A 12,116-nucleotide genomic window follows, 5' to 3' on the forward strand; every position below is an offset into this window, starting at 1 on the left:
TGTTTTCCGAATTTCCTCTTCCATCGAGGACACGATCAGATTACAGCCCACTCCAAACACAGTGACACTCTGAGGTACTGGGTGTTAGACCTCTGCACCCTTTGGCCTGCACGCCTGTACTTGCCTAGCCTCAAGACTGAAGAAGGAGCTTGGAGTCAGCAACAGAGACATCCATGGCTTAATAGGTGGGGGGGATCTTACACGTCTGAAGCGAGGTCCTGGAGCGACACCACGCCACGTGCAGCAGTCTTGGGGAGGGGGAGATGGCCAGTTACAGAGGGGAAGGACGTCAGGTTGGCTTATCGGTTACCAGGGCAACCAGCAGAGGGCATGTCCCTCGCCACCCCTCCGGCTAGCGACCTTCATGGGGCAGATTCTTCCCTTTGATAGACTATCACAGTGGAGCCGTTCTGATCCAAAGATTAGAACAATCGCTAGCTGGGGCAGGGGGCAAGTGTGGAGGCATTTGCCGGTTAGGCTCTACGAGGAAGGGGGACGGTCGGTCATGTGAGAAGGCTGTGGGAGAGGCAGGGACTGGCCGAGCGGGAGATGGACGGACAGCAAGAGAGCAGCCGTCTTGGGGGCTGATCATACAGCCTCCAGCGTATGCATCTGGGGGGATGCAATTTGTTCGATAACAGACTGGAAGATGCTTCCAAATATTGAATATGACAGTGATGCGTGAAATCGGGGGCTAGAGGCATCGATGTTATCAGATCTTACAGCAAGAATAATGAGGAAAGGAAGCACAAGACAGGACGTTTACAACCTCCAAATCAGGGACAGCTGGCAAAAAAGCACTAGAAGTCAGTAGGGGGAGAACAGTTAGACGATTGGGAAGCTGTGAGTCAACCAGAAATAAAACACTGAGAGGAGAATTGGTGCTTAGATAAAACGAGCATCTGTAGTGGGGGAGGCAAAATTCACAGTTCTGAATGATGGAAAATCTAGAGACATCCAGCTGTCAGGTGGCGGTGGAATTGGAGACAGAGGTTGGAGTTGCAGAGATATTCTGCGGTCATTCGAATGTTGGTGAGAAAGATGATGCGTGAGTCAGATGAGGAATGCAGAGAGAAGAAACCTGAAGAAAGTTCTCTGGGAGAGATCGAGAAGATAGAAAGAGGACGGAAGGCTCATGTAAGTAAAAAAGACCCAGAAGAGTGAGTACAAGGCAGTGGAAAATCACGTCACAACTCCCCAGATATCTTCCATTAATCCATAACAACTTTTAAAGAAATAAACACTAGAAACCTTTTTAAAAACATAAAGCCAAACTTTTTAGGCTCACATTGTCTCGAAATTACCCCATTCCCTAGAGCTATCAGCACTTATTTTTCTCATAACTGGAAGTAGATGCTCACCAATTTTATTCAAAGGAGCAGCCCTATTGAGTTTGCCTCCCTAGGAAATCCCCAGGGGGCTAAAGGAGTCAAAGGAATGACCATGACCGTGACCTAGAGCGCGCCCCTTCTCATACTCTTCCCCTTTTCTGTGCTTTGGTAGAGTGTGAAGGAAGATACAGCATAAAGACACAAATCAGACATAGTTCTGCATGCCTAAAACTAAAACTAGAGGGCCAGGAACTAAGATTATATTTTACCATTATCTGATCTTAGACATACTGGCTAATTTTCCAGCCTCGGTGACCATCTTGCCTCTTGCCACTCCCTACCAGTGGCATGTGGATCTGTGTCCCCCATGTCATTTTCTTCCCGGTGTCAGTGTAGCCTGGAGCTGTTCATTTACTAGCAGGAGAAACCCCCAGAGCACATCTGTAGAGATAGCCAGAAATGGACTGCTGACCAGGGCTTGTGCCTAGGATGTGGTTTTCTCCCTCTGGAACACAATCTCTCTAAAAAGTTTTAACTTAGTTTATTAAGGCATGTTTTCCACAGCAAATGCATACCCAATTTTATAAGCCTGTAGAAAATATATTATTTGAAGAAGAGATTCCCCTACAAAAATAATTTTTTTAAGTTTGATCATGTGACTTGGTTGCATGAAAGCTCTAAAGCTAGAAAAATCTCTACGTCTTATGGCTAAGTATTGAATTTTTCAATAAGCCAGGTCTTTTTCTCTGGAACAGGTAGTTATTTCTAAAGGTGTAAACGTGATTCAAATCAGTGGAGTTGGTAATAATTGTTCCTCCAATATATTTATTGCCCAAACTCAGCGTACCTGTTTCAAAAATTGAAGCATCTTGTTTGCATCGTTTGTGTTGGAGTTTCTGCCTTCTGGACACTAGATGGCACTATATACACATTATTTCACAGACAAGGAACACCAACCTCGCTTGATTATTTGAAGAATTGCAGCCAAATTTATGCCCTTAGGAGAGAAAGGGAAAATAATGGGTGTGATTTGAGAAGGTATTAGAAAGATGAGGGGAGAGAAAGAAAATGATTTTCCATCGACAATTACAGAGGAACAAGATGTCTTTTTTGTTTCTTTTATTGAAGTCCAGTTGATTTACAATGTTGTATTAATTTCTCCTGTGTAGCAAAGTGTCTCAGTTATACATACATATTATTATATGCATTAAAATATATATTTTTTCACATTCTTTTCCATTATGGTTTGTCACAGGACATTGGCTATAGCTCCCTGTACTATATGCAAAGATGATCTTTATAAGGTGATCTCTTTTTATACATCTGTTCCAAAGAGGGAGACCAGGAAGGAGTTTAATAGCTGTACGCTAGGTCAAATCTCTAAATGTCCGTCTCCAATGTAGGCAGAATTGAATGAAATGTCTCAAGTACTAGGTGTCCCACGATCGTTAGACACTGGCAGAGAACAGAATTCTGCACTCAGCGTGGGCAGAGCCAAGGTAGGAACATAATACGTCCTGACTCTGTCATTGGAGAGCTGAATCTAGCCATGTCCAAAGTTAGCCTTACATCAAGAATTTTCAGTTTGTGTGATCCAATATATTCCGTTTTCACTCAAGCCAGCTCAAGTGTGTTTTATTCTGACCACAAGCACATTTGCAAGGCTATTATCTGATGAACTGGGCTGAGCAGAGGACAAACTGGGCAGAGTGAAGAGTCAACATACACATGCAGGAGTGTGTTATGCTTACGTTTATAACTTGTGTGAAGTGTTCAAATGTGACAGAATCATTCTCTTCAGAAAAATAGATGCTCAGAATTTCCCATCAGCTGCAGCAGGAGTCTTAAAGTGATTCTAGATATTTTTTTAAAATCTTTATTGGAGTATAATTGCTTTACAGTACTGTGTCAGTTTCTGCTGTACAACAAAATGAAAGAGCCACATGTATACATTTATCCCCATATCCCCTCCCTCTTGAGCCTCCCTCCCAACCTCCCTATCCCACCCCTTTAGGTCTTCACAAAGCATCAAGCTGATCTCTCTGTGCTGTGTAGTAGCTTCCCACTAGCCATCTATTTTACATTTGGTAGAGTGTACATGTCGATGCTACTCTCTCATTATGTCCCAGCTTCCCCTCCCCACAGTGTCCTCAGGTCCATTCTCTACGTCTGCATTTCTATTCCTACCCTGCCACTAGGTTCATCAGTACCTTTTCTCTAGATTCCATATATATGTGTTAGCATACGGTATTTGTTTTTCTCTTTCTGGCTACTTCACTCTGTATGACAGACTCTAGGTGCATCCACCTCAATATGAATAGCTCAATTTCATTCCTTCTTATGGCTGAGTAATATTCCATTGTATATATGTGCCACATCTTCTTTATCCATTCATCTGTCGATGGGCATTTAGGTTGCTTCCATGTCCTGGCTATTGTAAATAATGCTGCAGTGAACATTGTGGTACATGTGATTCTGGATATTTAAAGGAGAGTAGTTAGTAAGATAAATTGCTAAAGAGATTCTGCAGGTTTAGAGCTAAATGCTCAGCTATATTCCTTGTGGATAATTTGATAGGATTCTATAAAATCATCTTGCTTATGGATTTTCTCTCTTGTATGGGAATGCTACAGAGTTGCTCCCTCCAAATACAGATTTTCACATCTTTGCAGATTCTTGGTACATATTAACTTTTCCCCATGGTAGTCATAGTCACAAAAGCTGGAGTCAGAATTGGTGAAATCTGCGTCTGCTCTAGGGATGAATTTCAACAGAACACTCAGGCTTCTGCTTTAAATGATATTTAATTAAATAAATACATTTAATTTAAATAAAATTGAAAAAAATGACAATCTAAGACAGCATCAAAGAGACAGATAATTCATTTCTTCTTCTTTAGTATTTTCAGAGACCGAATACAATCAAGAAATGTAACAGTTCATTGGCGGTTGTGGTAGCCAATTTGCAAATGAATTATTAAAAAAGTCATTTCTTTTATACTTAATAGACATGAATTAGTGAGTTCACATCCCTGAAAATAAGGACATTTTTCATTGTGAAACTTGAAAAGCTCCTTATTTTCCTTGAAGGTGCCCCAGGTTGCCTCTTTGTGCCCTGCTTATCTCTGAAGACCTCTGCACAGTCTCACCCCTCACTTCTCACCCTGTGGTGCTTCTTTCTCAGTACTTTGCTCCTTCAGCCAGGTTCTTCCTTTTCACATTCAGTTTCTTTCTCTCCATTGAGTCTGTGATGGTTAATTTCATGCATCAGCTTCATTGGGTCACAGAGTGCCCAGATATTTGGTCAAATGTTATCCTGGGTGTTTCTCTTGAGATACATTGATAGATGATAGATAGATAGATAGATAGATAGATAGATAGATGATAGATAGACTAGATATATATATTCTATTGGTTCTGTTTCTATGAAGAATCTTGACTAATACAGGATCCTTCTCTATCTTAAAAAAACAAAAACAAAAAAGAAAAAGAAAAGAAAAATGTTTGAGTGAAACTTGTTGCCTCTTAGAAAAATAAAATAAAATAAAATAAATAAAATAAAATAAAATAATGAAATAAAATTTATCATCTTATTGGACCCCCACACCATCTCTGGCAATCATCTTCCTTTTCCCATTTCACCTTCTCTCTTAGGTATCTATGATCTGTGGTCACTCTCCCACTTTTTAATTGCTGGCTTTTGGCTTTCTTACAAATCTGGCTTCTCCCCTCTCCATGGAAACTCTAGCCTTGAAGGAAATCAGTGCCCTCTTGAATGCAAAGGTCTGTATCCCTTTTCAGTCCTTATTCTTTTGGCGTCTTCTGTGCTACCATGGCCTGTAAAAGGTTCCTTTAAAATGACAAAGGTTTCCTTTCAGGAAATTTGAAAAGTTCTGAAAAGTGCAGAGAAGGAAAAACCTCACCTGTAATCACAATACTCAGAGGTAACTTACCTATTGGTATTTTGGTTCATATTCTTCCCATATTTTTAAATCAAAATTGGGATCACACTTTGAGTATCTGTTTTCTTTTCACATTTAACATATTATAGATATTTTCCCATGCCAATAAATATTTGTCTCCAATAGCTTCTTTTCATGCTAGCAAATCTGATCATCTTATTGGTATTAGTATACCAACATGATATATTTTTTTTAATTAATTTATTTATTTTATTGGCTGTGTTGGTTGCCGCACACGGGCTTTCTTCAGTTGCAGCAGAGTGAGGGCTACTCTTCATTGTGGTACGCGGGCTCCTCATTATGGTGGCCTCTTGTTGCAGACCATAGGCTCCAGGCGCATGGGCCTCAGTAGTTGTGGCTCACAGGCTCTAGAACGCAGGCTCAGTAGTTGTGGCGCACGGGCTTAGTTGTTCTGCGAGATGTGGTATCCTCCTGGGGCAGGCATCGAACCCATGTGCCCTGCATGGGCAGGCAGATTTCCAACCACTGCGCCACCTAGGCAGTTCCAACATGATATACTTTTAACTTACTTTTTATCTCTTTCCCATTCTTAGGAATTTAAGTTGTTTCCATTCAAAAATGTTATCAACAAGATGGAAACTCAAGCAAGAGTAATGTTAACTCATAGGTTCTTATGGAGTCCTTGGAGAAGGCACCAGTGAGGTCTGAACTGGGCATGGTGAGCCTTCGGAGCTAACACATATTCTCTGTCATTCTGTCCTGAAGGGAGAGGTGCATTTAACCCAAAGAGTATGGAAAACTTCCTTTTCAAAGCTGGATTAATCTCAGTTAAGATACGTTGGAAGCATAAATGATCTTGGGAAGTGCCAAGTGGGCTTGGCTCGGGTGGAATATTTTTTCCATCTCTGGTTGAGTCTTCTTCTGTCTTGGAAAAAGGTGAGTGCTTTTATAAATCCTGTGAATGCTATCAGATAAAATTAGCAATCTAGAAACAGATAGGGCTGGGGGAGTACATTTACCTCTTTGGGCTTCAGTTTCCTCATAGCTAAGAGGAATGTATGTTTAGACATTCTCTAAGATTCCCTCTTGTAATTCCATGATCCTGTACCCAGAAATGAATGAAGAAGTTCTCCTTCTGTGTCGTCCACGTAGATTACCCTGACAGCTGCCCATGTCCAGTTAGCACGTCTCAAGGAAACATGTAGTCAGGGACCATGGAACACCTCGTGGGAACTGGGTCTCCACAAGATGCAAGGCTACATGCATAAGGAACAGACTTTGTGGGAATCAGGGGGAGCCAAAGTGCAGAGTTTTATCATCTGATGTAAAGCTAGAAGGAAATGAATCATTTGGAGGGTGTAGTAAAAATCAGTGGAAGAGTCCTAGCTTAGAATCCATAGGTGTATAATTGCAGGAAGATATCCTTTGTTTAAACTAGGATTTTTCAGCCTCAGTATAATTGACATTCTGGGTCTGATAATTCTTTGCTGGGGAGTCATCCTGTGCATTGCAGGATGTTTAGCAGCACCATTAGACATCAATAGCACACTTTCCCACAATTTGACAACAAAAAACATCTCTAGGTGTCTCCTGCCAGGGGAGGAGGGGGAATCTTCCTTCCCCTTAGGGGAATTACTGCTTTAAACCTAATCATCCTTAGCAAATAGGGATCCAATCAGTCAGGGAGGAATTCTTGGAGAATTTAACTCTGTAATGAACCACCAAGTTAAAGTAAACAAAATAGAAAAGGGCTTAATTTTTGTAAGTGAAATGTTTGGTTTCTAAGAGCAAACAGCATGAAATTATTTCCAAACAATTTAGATCGTCTTTTAATAATGTATGACAAGGGAGGGTGGGAGGGAGGCTCAAGAGGGAGGGGATATGGAGATATATGTATAAATACAGCTGATTTACTTTGTTGTACAGCAGAAACTGGCACAACAGTGTAAAGCAATTATACTCCAATAAAGATCTGGGGAAAAAATGTATGATAAATAATCTTAAAAAGAGGTGCTAACATTTGACCCTTGAAAATAATTTAAATAAAGCTCTCTGTCAGGATGAGGGAGGAACATAAACTACTGCAAGTGTTTCAAGTAGGAAGGGATTAAATACAGGGAATTAGGTGCTTACAAAACTGTTGGAAGGGCAGGAGAAGTAAAGGTTTAGGATCTACACAATCTTTCAGGTCCACCACTGCAGGCTTCGTTACAGTGTAGTTTCTGTCATCTTTTGGTCAGAAATCTGCAAAAAGCCTCTGCCAATGTCCTGAGTAGATGACCAGCAGGAGAAAGAGTTGGTCAAGTGTCTCAAAGACCCTGATCTATTCAGAACCCATATATCCACAGCTTCTGATGGACAAAGTGAAATGGGTTTTAACTCCCTTGTAATTACTGAAGCTAGTGTGAGTCAGTCTCATTGGTAAAATCATATTTAAAACCCTGCTGTCAAGAAGTCTAGAGAATACAATTCCCTGGCATCCCACTGCTGTCAGACAGGAGAGACTACAGGAAGGAGTGGGAGTGTTGCTGGCTGCCAACAGATAATATCCAACACAATTCCTCTCAACTGTTTTGTTTACTCAATTGCACAAACAGTATATTTCCCAGTCTTTCCTGTTCCTTGTCTCTTGGGCCAAAAATTTTCCCAAGCTTCTATCAATTCACGACACTATTCGAGCATATGAACTCAAGTAATTCAGACCAATTACCTGGAGAAAAGAATAGTAATGGATAAATTCTCTAGTGATGACTAACTGTGCACAACTGCAATTAGATCTTTAAGTGAAGGCATTTTGAAATTGCTTTAAGCATGTAGGTAAAGCATGGACAAAAGTGGTTATTTTTCTTTAAATTTCAAAATCTAATTCGTCATCTGCAAATTACCATGACATATGAAAGCTTTCTGTTGATTTTCTTCTTACTAGTAAGTTACCACAGGAGGCATTTTCCTAGCATTTCCTAAAAATAGCATCACCAAAAATATCTCTTGCCATAGCCTCATTAGCTGCTGTCATTTGTGGAAAAACTATCTCTGGGTGTTTATCAGGCTATTACCCATACTGTTAGAGAATCTGGCTGTGTCTTCGTTGGCTATGAAGGAGCTGTTGAGGAGATTGGGGAAGATAATCACATGCAAGGTTGAGAGATACAAGAAGAGCAGGCACACAAAGAAATGTCAAATTGGGATTTATCATTCCCTAGGGTTTTTCCAGTTGGCTCAACTATGGGATAAAATTCACAAAATAGTTTCAGAACAAAGATTTATTCCGATTTAGATACAGGAAGAAAGAGAGAGAGAGAGAACATAATGTTTTTAAAAGGGAAAAAGACTTATTTTCCTCAAAGAAGATGTAAGAACTCCTGAAAGCCTTCAAGTGTGCAGAGTCCTTGATTAGTGTTAACCCCTGTCTGTATACCCCATCTGCATTGCCTATGGTCTTTAGCATACATGATTTAAAGAGTTAGCAGAGGCTAACAAGAGCAATAATCCACAAAACTGTTGCTACCAAAACAAATTTCTATATTGCCAGGTACCTCTAGGTACTTAGAAAAATTCTATTTATACTGGGCAGATCATTCAGACAGAAAACCCAAAAGGAAACTTTTGTCTTAAGTAACACATTAGACCAAATGGTCTAATCCATTGGTCCAAAAGCAGCAGCAGAATACCCATTTTTTTCCCAAGTGCACTTGGAATATTCTCCAGGGTAGATCAAACACTAGGCCACAAAATAACTCTTGACAATTTTAAGAGGATAGAAAATATATGAAGCATTTTTTTCCCCAACCACAATGGTATGAAACTAGAAATCAATTACAGAAAGAAAAATGGGAAACAAACACATGGACACTAAACAACATGCTACTGAAAAAACAACAGGTCAATGAAGAAATCAGAGAGGAAATCAGAAAATACCTCAAAACAAATGAAAATGGAAACACAGCTTTCCAAAATCTATAAGATGCAGCAAAAGCAGTTCTGAAACGGAAGTTTATAGCAATGGAGACCTACCACAAGAAATAAGAAAAGTCTCAAAAAACAACCTAACCTATCATCCAAAGGAATTAGAAAAAGAACAAATAAAGTCCAACAGCAACAGAAGAAAGGAAATAACAAAGATCAGAGAGGAAATAAATAAAATAGAGACCAAAAAATGTACTAGAAAAGATCAATGAAACCAAGAGCTGACTTTTTTGAATAGGTAAACAAAACTGATACATATCTAGCCAGGCTCATCAAGAAAAAAAAAAAGAGAGGACCCAAATAAAGTAAGAAATAAAAGAGGAGAGGGACTTCCCTGGTGGTGCAGTGGTTAAGAATTTGCTTGCCAATGCAGGGGTTTGATCCTGGGCCGGGAAGATCCCACATGCCTCAGAGCAACTAAGCCTGTGTGCCACAGTTACTGAAGCCTGCATGCCTAGAGGCTGTGCTCTGCAACCAGAGAAGCCACTGCAATGAGAAGTCTGTGCACCACAACAAAAAGTAGCCCCCACTCACCACAACTAGAGAAAGCCCACACACAGCAAAGAAGACCCAATGCAGATAATAAATAGATAAATAAATAAATGAATAAATGAATAAATAAAATTTAAAGAAAGAATATAAAAAATAGGAATGCAAAATAAGAATATAAAAAAATTAAAGAGGAGGAATAACAACTGATATCCCATAAAAGCAAAAAGTCATAAGAGCCTACTGCAAACGGTTATATGCCAACAAATTGGACAAACTAGAAGAAATGGACACATTTCTAGAAACATTACAACCTTCCAAGACTGAATCAGGAAGAAATAGACAATCTGAACAGACCTATCATGAGTAGTGAAATTGAATTTGTAAACTAAAAAAAAAAAAAAAAAAATCCCAGACAACAAAATTCCAGGACCAGATGGCTTCACATGGGGAATTCTACCAAACATATAAAGAAAAACTAGTAGCTATCCTTCTCAAACTATTCCCCAAAATTGAAGAGCTGGGAACACTCTCAAATTCATTCTGTGAGGCCACCTGATATCAAAGCCAGACAAGGACAATACAAAAAAGGAAAATTACAAGTCAATATCTCTGATTTTTTTTTTTTTTTTTTTTTTTTTTTTTTTTTTTTTGGCACACGGACTTAGTTGCTCCGTGGCATGTGGGATCTTCCTGGAGCTGGGATCGAACCCGTGACCTCTGCATTGGCAGGCGGATTCTTAACCACTGCGCCACCTAGGAAGCCCTCAATATCTCTGATGAGTATAGATGCAAAAATTCTCAACAAAAGTTTAGCAAACTGAATTTAACAAAATATAAAAGGATCATACACCATGAACAAGTGGGATTTATTCCAGGGATGCAAGGATAGTTCAATATTCACAAATCACTCAATGTGACACACCATATTAATAAAGGAAAGAATAAAAATCACATGATCATCTCAGTAGATGCAGAAAAAAGTATTTGACAAAATTCAAAATCCATTCATGATAAAAACTCTCATCAAAGTTGGTAGAGGGAACTTATCTCAACATAATAAAGGCCATTTTTGGTAAATCCACTGCTAACATCATACTCAATGGTGAAAAGCTGAAAGTCTTTCCTCTAAAATCATGAACAAGACAAGGATACCCACTCTTGCCACTTTTATTCAACATAGTTTTGGAAGTCCTAGCCACAGAAATCAGACAAAAAAGGGAAATAAATGTCATCCAAATTGGAAGGGAAGAAGTAAAAGTATCACTCTTTGCAGATGGCATGACAATATATGTGCATAAAACTTTAAATTTCCCACCAAAAAACTATTACAACTAATAAATGAATTCAGCAAAGTTTCAGGATACAAGATTAATATACAGAAATCTGTTGCTTTTCTATATACTAATAATAAACTATCTCAAAGAGAAAACATAGAAAACAATCCTGTTTAAAACCTCATAAAAAAAAGAAAAGAAAAACCATATGAATAAACTTACCAAGGAAGTCAAAGACCTTATATTCTGAAAACTATAAAACATTGATGAAGGAAATTTAAGATGACACAAAGAGATGGAATGATACCCTGTGTTCATGAATTAGAAGAATTAATGTTGTTAAAATGTTCATACAGCCCAATGTAATCTACAGATTAAATGCAATCCCTATCAAAATATCCATGACATTTTTCAGAGAACTAGAACAGATAATCCTACAATTTATGTGGACTCACAAGAGATCCCAAATTTCCAAAGCAATCTTGAGAAAAAAGAACAGAGCTGGAGGTATTATACTCCCTGACTTCAGACTATGCTACAAAGCTACGGTAATCAAAACAGCATAGTGCTTGCACAAAAACATAGATCAACGGAACAGACTAGAGACCCCAGAAATAAACCCACACACTTACTGTCAATTAATCTATGACAAAGGAAGTAAGAATATATAATATAGAAAAGACAGTCTTTTCAATAAGTGGTGCAAGGAAAACTGAATGGCTACATGAAAAAATGGATTTGTGGCATAACTTTCCTTCTTTAAAAAAATCCTCTTATATTAGAAAAAACTCAGTTATTGAGGTACTACTTTTATTCCAATAATTTAAATTTAATTTTTATCACTGTGATATTAAAGGTACTACCTCAGTCACTCTAGGAGTTGAGTATAGAAGTTGGCATCATGTTGGCTTCTCAATTGCTTGCTTTGTACAGAATATTTATCAAAGTAAAATACCAAAAAGCCTGTCTTTGTCTCAAACTTGATTTTTCTTACACCAGAAGCACTATTTAATGAGACACTTAGAATTCCATAACACCCACAATGGTGCTGTCACAAATGATGCCACTGTAAGAGAAGATGAAAGAGATGGAGAATAAAGTCAAGTGAGAAACACTCTCTTCAAAATAATG

The sequence above is a fragment of the Hippopotamus amphibius genome, chromosome 5 (assembly GCF_030028045.1).
Source record: "Hippopotamus amphibius kiboko isolate mHipAmp2 chromosome 5, mHipAmp2.hap2, whole genome shotgun sequence".
In the NCBI taxonomy this organism is placed as follows: Eukaryota; Metazoa; Chordata; class Mammalia; order Artiodactyla; family Hippopotamidae; genus Hippopotamus; species Hippopotamus amphibius.